This window comes from Polypterus senegalus, chromosome 6, assembly GCF_016835505.1.
Source record: "Polypterus senegalus isolate Bchr_013 chromosome 6, ASM1683550v1, whole genome shotgun sequence".
Lineage (NCBI taxonomy): Eukaryota > Metazoa > Chordata > Cladistia > Polypteriformes > Polypteridae > Polypterus > Polypterus senegalus.
Genome location: NC_053159.1, coordinates 140,490,192 through 140,505,033, shown reverse-complemented (window position 1 = coordinate 140,505,033; position 14,842 = coordinate 140,490,192). Strand labels below are relative to the sequence as shown.

At 37.8% G+C, this 14,842-nt stretch overlaps 1 protein-coding gene across 1 annotated transcript in view; it reads left to right on the top strand.

Annotated features, from left to right (window-relative positions):
- Positions 1–371: 371 nt before the first annotated feature.
- The window catches only part of lypd6b (LY6/PLAUR domain containing 6B), an 83,900-nt gene continuing 69,429 nt past the window's right edge, over positions 372–14,842 (top strand). The window contains exon 1 of the mRNA XM_039757343.1: positions 372–503. The gene's annotated coding sequence lies outside the window, so the exon portion shown is untranslated. The remainder of the gene's footprint in view (positions 504–14,842) is intronic.

The following is a 14,842-nucleotide window of genomic DNA, read 5'->3' as shown; positions in this document are numbered from 1 at the left end:
ATGGGCGTATAATGCCTATTTTATACATTATGCAGTTCTTCGTACGTAGATCTTTCAGAACAGGTGCTCGACTTGTCGAAGATGCGGCCCCGTGCAGCTTCCAACTAAAGCACAGGTATTCCCTGATTTTACAGCGAGTGAAGTCTAGCACATATAAGTCTGAACACTTCAAACATAGGTGTACCAACATATATTTTTAAATAGCCTGCTAATGTTTACGTAGCTCGTGACTCACTTTGTAAACAGAAGTATAAACAGCAATTCACTTCGTCGAAGGCTGACCACAGCCATCTCCCTTCTCCAAGCGACGCACACGGCCCATTTGGCCCCGCCCTCTGCGTCTTCGCGCTTACTTCTGCTAACAGCCGACCGGCGATCGCTGACTAAAGTGTCACTGCAAGAGAAGGCATTAAATCAAACAGGGACCCGTCACGTTCTGCGAAGATTAAACGAAGTCGTTTACTGCTTGAAGAATGCTTTTCTTCTGTGGTTGACACCGAAAGGTAACATATACAGTAGTTTGATACCAGTGTTTCCGTTACCGGTTATCGACTTAAAAAAAACTTTTGCAGAGAGCGGGCACGGCAACAATGTTGAGCGCGACAGCCTCAGTAGCAGACTTTGTCTTTAAGTGAAGACGGCAGATGGTTAAGCAGTGTAGAAATGAGCGCCGATTCTTCACGTTGATCTATCCGTGGTTACTCTTCACTATACAGTACAGTATTCAGAAATCTAAGCGAGCGCCTGATAGTCTATGTGTGTGTGTGTATTATTGAAGGATGTGAAAAAGTAAACTTTTTACTCAATGGTAAATGCGGAATCTGTTTTTCATTCATTCACCTGTTAAATCTTAACGCTGAGGGTCTGGACGTATTGTTGGAATCTGTCTCAAAAGACAGTTGTTTTTTCTCATTTTCATTGCTCCGATAAACTGGTAAGCCTTTTTTGTTACATTTCAGCACCCGCAATCATTAATTGTATGCTGCTTTGACCACTTCATGTTATGCTGTTATCTTTTCTTGTTTGGTTTTTCTGGTCGTGAATACGGAAATGGTAAGGTGTTGCTACTCTTTTGTAGTAAAGAAGAATTGTTTTGATTTTAAATATTATTCATTTTTCCTTATGTGTTCAATGTACTTTTTAGCAGTATGTAACGCAGCTGTAGGGGACTGAGCTGCAGTGCTGAGCTCCGTCACTTTCTGCGTGAATTTTGTGTCGTCTTTCCATGTCTAATTGGGTTTTACTCCGAGATCGCAAAGGCTGGTGCCTTTGTACTGGCTCGATATGAGTGAGGTTGGGTGTGTATATGGCTGTGCCCAGGAGTGGGTAGGCACCATGGCTAGGTCCTGTTCCTGCTTTGTATCCTGTAGTGCCAGAGTTCGTTCCCGAGACACCTTATATATAGAGTTTAGGCTCTCAATTGACTGCAGTTTATGAACCCTTTTCACAGTAACTCGGCACGATGGGTTGCAACCATTAATATTTGCTAACCTGTCTTCTTATAATCTGGTTGACTATATTTACTAAAACTGATACAATGTAGGGTATCATGGCGTTGTAGTGACTGTCAGTGCTACCTCATATTTCCCGAAGGATAAGTTCAAAACCCCATTCTAAGCAAATACTCTACACATGTCGAGAAAGGCATGTTTCTGTAAAAGCTACAAAATAGGTTAAATTCAATGCCATGCAGAGAAACAGAAAGATAGAAACACAATACTGCAGATGTTAAAGAAGAGGAATGTGTCTATTAACAGAATATACAGTATGGAGAAGAAATGGATGTATTAAAATAATCTGTATTTAGTTCTCCTTACTTTTACATTTGCACATTACTTGTTGCAACAGTTTGAATATGTGTGTTATGTATATGCATTTTGTTATCCATGTTTGTTTAATCTCTGCTTGACGTGGTTTGTTTTTACATCTTCTGGTTTTGCCATTGCAACTTTGGACATCATTGTTTCGTTTTTCCTATTTAATGATATATAAATGTCATTCTCTCAATATAGAACTTGGCATTTATTCTGTGTTCAGAGATGGTTAAGTGCATCCCCATTACTAGAAAAGTGTATGTGTCTTTTCTTCACAAGTAAACCACCCTGAGAGTATGAAAGATTATTCATGCCTAAATTAAATGCAATTCTATGTGTGAACTACATAGAAATATATAATGCATATGCATGTGGTGCATTTAATTTTGGCTTGACTTTATTGTATCATAATTAAAAACATATACACCAGATGATCAATTGTTTTTCACTCTTACTTGCAGTTTTCGTGTCTGGTAAAATTCAATACAAAAGGATATTGCATTTTAATTCATGTTCATAGATCGAGTGTCATACCTTAAAACAAAGCAGACATATTGTGTTTCCCTTAGTGGATTCTCGTGAGTGTATTGCATTTTATATTTAAGACCAAGCATTAATCGGGTAGAAACTGAGTGTAATCAAATGACCAACTGGTGTTAAAAGATGGAGGTGAAGCTTCATGTCTCTGATTGACTGAATAACAAAAATGTGTTGCCTATTTGCAGAAAACTAAATAAAAACACAGTTTTCACTAATAGCTCAGTCTCATTACCCTGACTGCCAGAAAAACCCACACTATTTAAAAAGTTAATCAAATCATGGCAAAAAACAGAAAACCACCATGATGTTTTGAGTTTTAATAGTTGTAAGGGATGATCTTTCTACAGCAGTTGAAGAATCTTACTACAAGTTAACAGCATTGAAATTTCATTCTGCATATTCCTTTATATCTTTTACACTGCATTATGTCTGACTTACTCCTATATAATTGTTTAACTGGGAATTCATAATTATTGTTTCATTTCATATGTAAATCATAATAATTCTATGCATTTCTCTGTTTTCCTTATCATAATGACTGTGCTATCCAATCCACAAAATTAATTAAATGGCCTGCAGGATGCAAACCTTTTCACTGCTAAACTTCTTTTACACAAACATGCATATGTGTAATATGTATGTGTGTATATGCTGATGTACAAAATATACATATATGTCAGCAAATTTGCATAAATAATTAACCTATCCATGTTTGCATTTGTGATGTATCACAAGTCCAATGCAGACATTATTTATCTCAAGACCTTTGTATCTCCTGCATTCATATTTGCTCTTTAAAAGGATACCTGCTTATTGTTTCTTGCATTGAAGTGGTACTAACAGCCATTGCCAATGACTGTAATATTCTTTGTATTAATAAAGAGATGATAGTAATGGATGGAAAAAAAAAATCATAAGTCTATTATACTGAATAAGGCCACGGCTGCAAATGTAAAGTGACAATTGTCCAGCCTCTGAGTGAGTCCTGCCATGCTACTGGCAATAATATGATCAAACACAGGTATCTATCTATCTATCTATCTATCTATCTATCTATCTATCTATCTATCTATCTATCTATCTATCTATCTATCTATCTATCTATCTATCTATCTATCTATCTATCTAATCAGGAAAACCTTTTAATGTCCATATTTAAGCTTAACTGAGAAAGTTTGATGGAATCCCCCTTAACACAGTGGTTAATCAATTTCTAAATGCCAGTAGTCATCAACTAGATAGTGCTAACTAATTTGTATTACAACCATTGTATTAAAAAGTAACATTTTTAAAACATTTGTTTGAAAAAATTAATTTTGTCATGTCTCATCTTTCCCTTAGTCATTCCACAAACTGCCAAATCAATTCTGCCATTGGCAGATTAGTATTTCCTGCAGTAAATTTAATAAAACCCTGTTGGCTTGTTAGTCATTATGTGTGACTCAGTTTGTAATCTTTTATTACTCTTAAATATGCTGTGTTTGTATCTTGATTTTTTCTCAGTTCTGTTGCTAATCTTTTACATGGTGAGTCTTTGATTTTTTTTACCTAATCTTGAATGTCTTCTTATGTTGTATTTCTCATTCAGTAAACCAGTTTTAAGCTTTTTAAGATTTTTGTGTATTCTTTAGCTGTTTATTTTGCATTATGAAATCTGCAAATAAAAAACACCTCATCTCTTACTTTTTCTTCGTGCTGGTTCAAATCCGTTATACTTATACTTATATACTTATATAGGTCGCAATGAAGGAAAAGCATGAATGTTACCAGAGGGAAGAGTCAGTATAATGTGATGTTACCCCAGTATACAACAGTGCAGATGACACACAACTTTATTTATCTATAACACGTGATGATCGTGACGCTGTTGAGTCTTAGCAGTATTTCCGAATGACCTCCCTCCCGCCATGATATTCTTTGTATTATTAAAGAGTTCATACTTGAAGGAAATAGTAATGTATAAAAAAAATCATACGCCTGCCAGCCTGAATCAGGCCATGGCTACAAAATGTAAAGATAAGTAGATGGATGAGTAGTAACTTTCTCGAACTAAATAAGGAATAAACAGAAATCTTAATGATTGGCAAAAATGGACATAACAAGGGCATTAGAAATATACTGCAGTGGGCTGGCACCCTGCCCGGGATTTGTTCCTGCCTTGCGACCTGTGCTGGTTGGGATTGAATCCAGCAGACCCCCATGATCCTGTGTTAGGATATAGCGGGTTGGAAAATGACTGACTGACTGACTGATTAAAAATAAACTTGATCCTTTAGGTTTAAAAGTCAAGGCGGAGGTAAAGAATTTAGGGGTAATCTTTGACTCTGACCTAAACTTTAAATCGCATATTAAACAGATTACTAGGACTGCATTTTTTCACTTTTTTTTTTTTTTTTACAAGAAGCTGAAAAATTCATTCTTGCTTTTGGTTTTAGTTGTCTGGATAACTTTTATGCAGTCCTAACAGGACACTACCTAAGTAAAAACATCAATCTCTTGCTATTAGTGCAGAATGCAGCAACCAGAATCTTAAGTAGAAAAAGAAAATTTGAGCACATCTCACCAGTTTTAGCGTTGTTACATTGGTTACCCGTGTCGTTCGAAACTGACTTTAAAATACTACTGCTGGTTAATGAAGCCTTAAACAATCTTGCTCTGTCCTATATTTTGGAATGCCGTCCCCCTATTCTCCAAGTTGTAAACTTAGATCTTCGAATGGAAATCTTCTTATAATTCCTATAGCCAAGCTTAAAAGAAATGGTGGGGTGGCCTTTTGCTGTTATACACCTAAAATCTGGAATACTTTACCTTTAGAAATTTGTCAGGCTAATACTGTAGAACATTTAAAAAAACTGCTAAATTAGCTACATTTCAGTTGTACTCCTAATAGACTATATGGGAACAGAAGTATCATACTCTTCAGGCATCCACAATTTGTACTAATCCCCACTATTCTCTGCCGTTTTTTCTGGTACAGTGCATTGTTGCATCCATTGTACAACAAAACACCTCAGGGTCTCTGTTGGCAACCCTCCAGGCAGACAAATGGTCCATTCCCACCCTCCAGAAATGACCCTTTATCTGCCACAGCTAGGTGTTACATGGGCATCCCCTAGGCTTCATCCAGCTGCTAGGATCCTCAGCAATGAGGATCCTGTGTGCCAGATCACCCTCTGCGAATTGTGCCACACAGCCATAGTACCGTAAGTGACACTCCCTCACAATTCAGGTAACATGTCTCATAGAGACACAGTACTGAAGGAGTCCAGTCTTCGTTTCAGGTCCAAGGATAGCATCCATGTCTCGCTACCATATAGCAAAACAGAAAGCACCAGGACTCTAAAGACTTGGACCTTCGTCCTTTTGTAAAGATATTGAGAGTGCCACATACCCCTTTCCAGTGACCTCATGACTCCTTTATGCTCTCCCAGTCCATTTACTGACATAATAGGAAGAGTCACCAGAGACATGAATGTTGCTGCCGAGGTAAGTAAACCTCTCGACACAGTTCTCTCCTGAGACAGACACACTGCTGATGGTTGACACTCGCAAGTCCAGACAGTCAAACTCCTTGCTCAGTCTCTTGAGAGCCCCGATAAGGACCTCCATTAACTCTGCAAAGATCATAGCATGAATCCTTTTTCACCAACAGATGCCCCACAGCCACTGGACCCCACGACATTGCCCAACACCTAGTCCATGCAAGCAGTGAACAGAGTAAAAACAAGAACACACCCCTGACGAACCCTAGAATCAACTGGAAAGAATGCAGAGCTTCTGCCTTCACTCTGCACAGCACTCACAGTACCAGTGTACAGGCCAACCATGACATCCAGCAACTTTGGGAGATCTAAAGTCAAATGCTTTACGAAAATTGAAAAAGGCTGCAAAGAAACCCAATATTTGTGTTTGTGCTCAGTGAAAACCCCTACTGCCAGGATGTGGTTTATGATAGACTATTTGGTGTCAAACCAGACTGCTCCAGTCACTGGTAGGTGAGCAATAGATAGATCCTATTAAGGATGACCCTAGTGATGACCTAACCTGGCACAGAGAACAGTGTTATCTCCCTGTAGTTGCTGCAGTCCAGCTGATCACCCTTTCCAGATGAGGACAAGTCCCACGTTCTAGTCAGTTGGAATGATGCCCATCTCCCAAATGGAAGCAAAGATTGCTTTCAATGCCAGGAAGACAGCCTTACCACCAGTCTGGAAAAGTTCACACCAGATATCACAGATCCCTGCAGCCTTCCATACCCTCAGCTGGTTCACCACCTGTGTAATCTGTATGAGATTTGGTGGTTCCCAGCTAATTGGAGGATCATCCTCAAGTTACGTGGACCCAAAAATGTCCAATGGGTCACAACTGCAGCGTCATCCGTAAGAATCATTTCGTCACCCACCCTGACTGCAACTCTCCGAAGAAAAGATTTGGATATGGTAGCCTGCTGGGCCTAAGATAGATCTTCAGAGAAGCAACAACAAGCCTGTGGTCTCAAATGGCAAACTAGGGACTTCTGTAGACTGTGCATTTCTGTAGAAGCCTCCAGCATCTGCCCATGAGGATGTGATCAATCTCTGTCACCAGTATTGGAGTACCAAGTCCAACGATGCGGCTCATGGTGCTGGAACCAGGATCTAGAGTTCCACAGCCCTGACCTTTTGCAAAATCAAGAAATTTGGAGCCATTTTCACCACGGTCGCCAGACCATGGGGACCAACACAGTCCTCATAGCCAGCAATGTCAGTGCCAGTGGTCATATTGAAGTCACCCATGACCAGAGGAGTATTATCTCATGGGCACCCATCCATCCCTGAATGAAGTTGCAAATAAAATGTCTTCCTAATCAAGACATTACCTACCGCAGTTGGAGCATACGCAAGACAACAGACAAGGCACCCAAAGAGTGCCATAATCTAAGTCTGATAATACTCTCATTGAAAGGAATGACATCGGGCACCATCAGGAGGAGCCAATATGCCAAAGCAACAGCTACTCTCTGAGTATGACAGCCATCAGAGCGACAATACCAGTAAAAGGTGTCCCCACCTACAGAAATCTGACCAGTCTGTGGTCTGCATACCTCAGAGTGTGCCACCACTGAAATGCAGAGTTTATGAAGCTCCTCTAACAGCAGAGGAAGATGGTCATCATGCCAGATAGACAAGATGTTCCACTAACCTACCCAGATGGGCCACCTGAGATTAGGACCCAAGTGCTGCTGTGCAACAAGCGATACCTCAACACCACACCGGTTCTGATCCCCAATAGGCCTGACACCATTGTCTCTCTGATTTTGACTCTTCCTGGGATGATGCTCCAAAGGGCTCCCCCCATCCCCTTTATAATGTAAACAGCCTTCCCATGGGCAGCTGCAGCAGAGCTACTCCCACAGAGAGCAGAAAGGAGTTTTGTTTGCTATTTCCTAGCTGCGTGAAATTTATTATGATTGCTGAATCCTGCCACCAACCCTCCAAGTTTTTTTTCCTGTAAGTTGAGGCAGGCCTGGAAACTAAGGGTTGATTGAGAAACATTAATGTTAGGTAGAATTCCTAAATGTAATTTTCACTTTGTCATCTTGTAAAGCACTTTGAGCTACACTGTTGTATAGAAATATGCGATATAAATAAATGTTGTTGTTATTACTTTAATCTTCTCAAATGTATTCATGCATTTTTTATTCAACTTATATAAGTATCACAAAGTAGTTTATTCAAGATTGTGGAAGGGGATGATGAACCATATGCAATACAAATTAGTTAATTCCTGTAGCAAGGTACATTTTGCTACTTGATCCTACTAACTAAATTTGCAACTTAGAAAATACAACAAATGTTAGGTGTAGAAGGCTTAGTTTAGCTGTCCAAAGATAATTATAGGAAATAAGGGCTTCTGGGCTTGTCAGAAGAGTTGGAGAAATAATTAAACTTCTAAAAGAACGGCGCTAGAAATACTGTGCGGACCAACTATTTCACGACAAAAAGACTGAACAAGTTTGACATTTAAGTTAAATTTGAAGAGTTTATTTTTAGATTTTTAAAAGCAGCCTTTTACCAATATATGTTTTTTTACCTACAATTATGAGGCCTGCTTTTTATACTTCATCAGTGTTCATCAGAATCAGAATGTGCACTATTCTGTTTGTTTGAATTCATTATGATTATATATATATATATATATATATATATATATATATATATATATATATATATATATATATATATATATATATATATATATATATACAGTATATGATATATTATGTGCAATTCACACATTATATTGGGTTAGTCAACACGATTTAACATTACGATAAAATAAATACACTGTGGTGGGCTGGCACCCTGCCTGGGGTTTGTTTCCTGCCTTATGCCCTGTGTTGGCTGGGATTGGCTCCAGCAGACCCCCATGACACTGTAGTTAGGATATAGAGGGTTGGATAATGGATGGATAAAATAAATACATTCTTAAAAGTTATAATTTTGCATGATTGGCTTCAAGATTATTTGCATTGCTTTGTAAATATGTTTTTCTTTATGGGATTGGCTATACCTTCAAAGTAGTGAGTTTAATTTTAAGTACAGTAGTTTTTCTTGTACTTGTTACATGTTGTAGACTTGAGCTAAAATTTGGTCAGTCTTTCAGTGTTTAACTTATGTAGCAGTTTCCATTATGTATCCTTTAAAATGGAATAAAAGTAATATATTACTTTTGTTGTCAATGTTAAGAAACACAAAAGAACTGTGGATCAAAAGGGTCAGTACATATTTTTAAAGGTGTGTTAGAACTAAAGAATACATGTTATGAAATAAAGGAAATGTTAGTTGATCAGTGTTTTGTTTTAATATGGTGCCAGTTTTATATCAGCTCAACATTATTTCTATACTGTATATGTTATTATAACATAATATACTTGTTCATATTTTGAGAAAAACAGTTTAATCTCAGGTTCACTATATGAATGAAGAGGGCAAATTGTCAATTTAGCTTTGCTAAAACCCAGCTCGTTAGACTACAATGCATGTCTTATTGAAAGGATTAATCTACACAAATAAAATTGTAAGCTGTTTGTTTGTCAGTTTGTTTGTTTATCAATCATGCAAAAATGGCAGAATTTGTTTTCACAAAGTTTTGCATGTGCGTTGCCGTTGGACCAAATTTAAAATACAGACTATATAGCGTATCAGGGAAGAGAGTTGTAATGGGAGGGGGCAGCCCAGCAATAATGATAAGAATATAGCATCATAAATTGTGTTACATATTAAACAAGAATACATTTCAAAGATTTGAATATTAGGTTGTTTGTAACCCTTAGATTTTCCTTCTAGACCAGATGCTTTAGGGTGAGGTCCTTAAATGTGTTTCCTGAAATGAATTTTCTGAATTTTTCCAAAAGATTAGCCTGGTGTAAGTTAGTGCAGAATGTTTTTCTGAAACAGGCTGGTGCCTTATACAGAGGTGGTTTTGGCCTTGTACCCAAAGATGCTGGGACAGGCAGGTGCCTCTGTGATCTTGAACTAGATTTAGAAAGGAGTTTAACCTTAAGTTGGACAAAGTGGAAACCAGTCTATTATAGTGGCCATTGGCCAATCACCAATCAATCCAACAATATGCAGAGTGCTCTGAAAAAAATACACCTACAGAGAAGTAATGTGCAATTTGTATGCAGAATGTCCCAAAACCTAAAGCTGAAGAGCTGTAACACAGCAACTCGACCGAATGCACTTGTGTGTCAACCAATAAGATAATCCCATGATTAAAGGGAGTGGTGTGCTATGTAGCAATTGATGTTTTGAGAGCCCATGTCTGGTTTTGATATGGTAGGTTCAATAACAGGATTGATTAAGAAACAAAAAAGGCACATATAATATAATATAATATAAATTTTATATAATATAATATAAAATAATTTTTGTATATTAGGTAAAGTGTTTATTTATACAACATGGTGTCAAATTACAAAGCATACAAATTAAACACTCTACTTTTATTATGAGAATACACAAAGGATAAGGCAAAACAACATCCCTATAGTGTCTTGTGTGAGGCAGCTAATGCAGAGTATGATTCCTTTCTCTAATATAGTTTAGATAATTCAGTTTGATGCAGTGCTTATGTTAATAATATGCCTTTGATTACAATTTAATTCTGTTTTCATATTAACATTAGAAATAGCAACAAAATGCAGTATTTTTAAAAGTTACTGCTGTTACTTTTAATTTCAAAAATTACAATGGTTTTATAAGCGTGATCTTATCCCTTTGGCTGTTACCAGTTCTTTTTTTTTTTGGCCAGGATGTTTTTTCGTTGACAGCTGATTTTTTTTTTTAAATTATTTCAGTAATCAGAATGAACCCTCAGGAGTAATGAAGTAAACATTGCACAACAATCTTAACCTTATTTAAAATGCGATATATATTTAACTTATATTGCTTTGTTATTATATTCATTATCAAAGGTATTCATTTTGTTTATTTTAATTGTTATTAATTAAATACTAGTATTTCTAAACACATTTTAAATACTTACTCAGAATATTTATTGTTTGACTTTTTCAACAATGCAAAATTTCTGACATTATTAATCATATCATTATGCGGTAATTAACCTATTGTATTTTACTTTGTAATATAACACTTTAAAGTACTTTTCACATCTAGATTGTTTTAGTGTTTTTATATATTTTATTTACACATAGTTGATGAAAAATTGACTTGTTTCTCCATATACATACTCCATTTCATTAAGTAAAATTTGTCAAAAAAATTAGTGAATGCTGTGCTTGGTTATAATCACTATAGTAATTATAACGATTTGTGTGTAATACAAAAGTCTTCTTTTTTAAATCAAATTTTTATTTGCATTTATTAACCCCTTTAGCGTATGATACATTTAGGATTCTTAATGAAACCTACAGAAATAGTAGGCCCCGCAAGGCTAATTCATAAATCCAACTAGCATATACTGTATGCAATATAGAAAAAAAGCAGGAGACACTGACCTGTAACACAGCTAATTTTAGGAATTCCATTCCTTTAATGAACTTTGCTACCTAACATATTTTTGACAAGTGTCATTCCTTTAGAGCCTAAGGTGGGTAGAATGTTTGATGAGTATGAAGTATTGCTAAATTTTTACTGTCAGAATGAAAAGTTGAGTGACATCAGGTTGGTAGTTTTTTTTGTGTGTGTGTGGCAGTTATTCAAATGTAAATCTGCTTGACTTTCAGTTCTGTTGCATTTTCTTAGAATATAATACATTATCCTCAAACATATACTTTGGGACTGTCCAAAATTAATGCTGTTTTGGGAAAATTGTTTTCCTTATCTAACAGAGAGTGTAGAAAGTGCAATCAAATCCTCTAATGGCTATCTTTGTAATTATTTTAGACAATCTTAGGCTATCTAGTGATAAACTGACCATTATTTCCTTCACTACACAATTAGTGCATTGACTAACTCTGCTGGAATATTCCAAATGCAGCCTATGCAAAAATTTGGCAAGTATTCATTAATGTTATTCTAAAAATAAGTCTGCTGCGGCCCTGCCTGTGTTTCTGATAGATAGATAGATAGATACTTTATTAATCCTAAGGGGAAGTTCACATACTCCAGCAGCAGCATACTGATAAAAATAAACAATATTAAATTAAAGAGTGATAAAAATGCAGGTAAAACATACAATAACTTTGTATAATGTTAACGTTTAAAACCCTGGGGGTGGAATTGAAGAGTCGCATAGTGTTGGGGAGGAACGATCTCCTCAGTCTGTCAGTGGAGCAGGATAGTGACAGCAGTCTGTTGCTGAAGCTGCTCCTCTGTCTGGAGATGATACTGTTCAGTGGATGCAGTGGATTCTCCATGATTGACAGGAGTTTGCTCAGCGCCCATCGCTCTGCCATGAATGTCAAACTGTCCAGCTTCATGCCTACCAGTTTGTCCAGGCGTAAGGCGTCCTTCTTCTTTATACTGCCTCCCTAGCACACCACCGCATAGAAGAGGGCACTCTCTACAACCGTCTGATAGAACATCTGCAGCATCTTATTGCAGATTTTGAAGGACGCCAGTTTTCTAAGGAAGTATAGTTGGCTCTGTCCTCTTTTGCACAGAGCATCAGTATTGGCAGTCCAGTCCAATTTAATATCCAGCTGCACTCCCAGGTATATATAGGTCTGTAACCTTTGCACACAGTCGCCTCTGATAATCACAGGGTCTAGGAGGGGCATGGGTCTCCTAAAATACACCACCAGCTCCTTGGTTTTGCTGGTGTTCAGGTGTAAGTGGTTTGAGTCGCACCATTTAACAAAGTCCTTGATTAGGTTCCTGTACTCCTCCTCCTGCCCACTCCTGATGCAGCCCACGAAAGCAGTGTCGGCAGCGAACTTTTGCACGTGGCAGGACCCTGAATTGTATTGGAAATCCGATGTATATAGGCTGAACAGGACTGGAGAAAGTACAGTCCCCTGAGGCGCTCCTGTGTTGCTGACCACAATGTCAGACCTGCAGTTCCTGTGACGCGCATACTGAGGTCTGTCTGCAAAATAGTCCACGATCCATGCCACTAGGTATGAATCTACTCCCATCTCTGTTAGCTTGTCACTAAGGAGCCGAGGTTGGATGGTGTTGAAGGCGCTAGAGAAGTCCAGAAACATAATTCTTACAGCACCACTGCCTCTGTCCAAGTAGGAGAGGGATCAGTGTAGCATATAGATGATGGTATCCTCCACTCCCACCTCCTGGGGCCTCATGTATAACGCCGTGCGTAGAATTTGCATTATAACATGGCGTAAGCACAAAAGCTGAAATGTGCTTACGCAAAGAAAAATCCAGATGCAGGAATCTGTGCGTACTCCAACTTCCACGTTCTTCCCCTACATAAATCCCGGTCAACGCGAAAAGTAACACTCGTGCACGCGCTTCATGTACCGCCCCAACTCCTCCCAGAATTACGCCTCTTTGAATATGTAAATCAATATAAATCGCCCTTAAGCTCAGCCTTCTGTGAAAAGTCAATGGGAAAAGCACGGTGGAAAATATAATAATTTCAGCGAATACCAAATGGAGGCAAAGGAAAAACATACTATTTGTTTAATTAAACCGTGGTATAATCAACAAAAGGAAGCTGATCGAGTGAAATAGCGTGTTGGAGAAACTTGAAAACTCACGTATACAAAGTCGCACAGTGCCGGAAATATAAAAGAAATCACATATCAAAGTCGCCGTGAAAAGGCGAGATGTAGTCCACTGTCTGAGTGTCATATGAAAGCTTATTAGGGTACAGAGAAAAAAAGGCACACAGTGGGGGAAAAAAACTTCAATCTCGAAATTTCCACTTTAATCACGTAGTTTATTTTGTCATTAAAGTAGAACATCATAAACTTCATCTTAAAATCGTTTAATTAACCAGTTTCTCAAATCACATCGTAATTAAAGTATAGCACGTTAAATGCTTTGTTTTGTATGTGATCTTCTATGTGTGTGAATCACTACTTGCTTCTTTAAACTGGCTCTCTTCCTCGTTAGGACACAGAATCCATTACATTCATGATATTACAGCTCTCTGAATAACTAAAATACTGAGATGTATACGTGATATAATTTTCATGATGATAGTTAAAGCACATTATTAAACATGGGTTTCACGGCGCAGTGATTGTGTGCGACCTTTGATGAAATTATTTATTGTAGCAGTACTCCAGGGGCTCTAGGCTTGTGGCGGCCCTGGGCAGAGAAAGAATCGGTGGCCCCTTTGCCCGCCAATGTCAATATGTTATCTTATGCACAGTGGATGGCCATGTTCGTTGTGGACGCTGCATAGCCGCCTTGTGCTCATGACACAAGTGTTTAACTTTTGTCGAAATTTGCCGCTGCGTTTTTAGCTGTGTCATTATTTTCTCTTTCTGTTTTATATTCAATATATATTGGCATGGCCGCCCCTGCAGTCCTTGCTTTTCTTTCTCCAAGTAACCGATCGCCACACAATCTGCTCTGTAATAGACGTTAAGCCATCTGTAAGCTTAGAGCTCCGATTCTTCAAAACGTTTAAGGAACATTGAAATATCTTCATAGTACATGTTTCATTATTCTATCCTTCATGCCAGTCCCAGTGAAGAATATAGATTTTTTAAATGAAGTTAAAGTTTTATCTGTATAATATAATAAACATATTTTGCTGCATTTCATCTTAAAAATGATATTGTCATCATATGTTAATATGCGCTTTATAAAGTGGCGCAGATTGTGTAATATTATGACTGTAGTGCAAGTTTACAGTGAGGTAATTGTACTTATAAGTACAAACAGTTCTACAAGGAGCACTTAATTGAGTGCGTTTTAAAGTTCTTGGGATGAAACTGTTTCTGAACCGCGAGGTCCGTGCAGGAAAGGCTTTGAAATGTTTTGAAGTGGCTGAGGTAGCGTGTGCTTGAAGCTGTATACCGATAATTCTCTTTCCGATCAGCTGCTGCTGTGATTCACACTCAAATACAG